General features: G+C 50.3%; 1 protein-coding gene and 1 long non-coding RNA gene across 3 annotated transcripts in view; one reads left to right on the top strand and one right to left on the bottom strand.

Moving 5' to 3' along the window:
- The window catches only part of ankrd12 (ankyrin repeat domain 12), a gene marked incomplete at its 3' end in the record, with an annotated part of 31,012 nt that overhangs the window by 16,896 nt on the left and 13,325 nt on the right, over nucleotides 1-791 (bottom strand).
- The window catches only part of LOC118334365, a 3,329-nt gene that overhangs the window by 1,525 nt on the left and 1,013 nt on the right, over nucleotides 1-791 (top strand). The gene's annotated exons all lie outside the window — the stretch shown is intronic.

Genomic DNA, 791 nt, shown 5'->3' with positions numbered 1-791 from the left:
GATATCTCCACAGGTGAATTCATTAATGTTAGGAGATTCAGCTGTGTCGTTTCCAGCCGGCAGGATGTGAGAAAGGCCCGTTTTGGAAGCTACTCAAGGAGTAACGAGAAGAATCGCTGGTCGATTATAACATAACCAAAGAAAGGCTTCAGGAGTGTGACGTCTCTGAGTGAACTCCAAACAGCCCTCAGGCACAGACAGGAAACAGGAGTGCACCATCACCATTGAGCTCCACGTTGGACACGTAGGCAGTAATAACAGTGTGTCAGTGTTACGTAGCCTTTCCTGCTCGGGCTTTAGACCGGCACCAAAACACGGCGGTCAATAAGGCTGGAGGTCAACTAACTCTTCAGATTATGTGAATTATGAATGTAACCCTTTCTGAGTTATGTTCATTAAGCCTCGATACGACAAACCACAAATGAATCCACCTGCAGCCACTGAACTGAGTGCTGGCTGCACCGCTGGTCCTTCTGAGCAGCAGATGTCTCTGTATTTATTTATAACCTCCTGCACTTTAACTCCGACGGTTCCTGACTAACAACAATAACAACCATTTCCCTGTAGTGCTGGAGCGCGTTGGCCCTGACAGCACAGCGGCTGCTTCAGTGCATGTCCTTGCGTGAGTGCAGCGGTTTGGGGGGTTAGAGGAGGGGTGGGATAGACGAAGAGCACACACAGCACAGTAACCTGATCCACAGACTGCAGGATGGGACAGGGAGGGAAGAGGGCTAAGAATAGCACTGAGCCTGACACACAGAGCGCCGAGTACACCACCACCACCACCACCA

The sequence above is a fragment of the Morone saxatilis genome, unplaced genomic scaffold, assembly GCF_004916995.1.
Source record: "Morone saxatilis isolate NCDOM2014 unplaced genomic scaffold, NCSU_SB_2.0 Contig23, whole genome shotgun sequence".
NCBI classification, from domain to species: domain Eukaryota; kingdom Metazoa; phylum Chordata; class Actinopteri; family Moronidae; genus Morone; species Morone saxatilis.
Note: the sequence above shows the minus strand (reverse complement) of the source record. Positions and strands in the feature narration are given on the sequence as shown.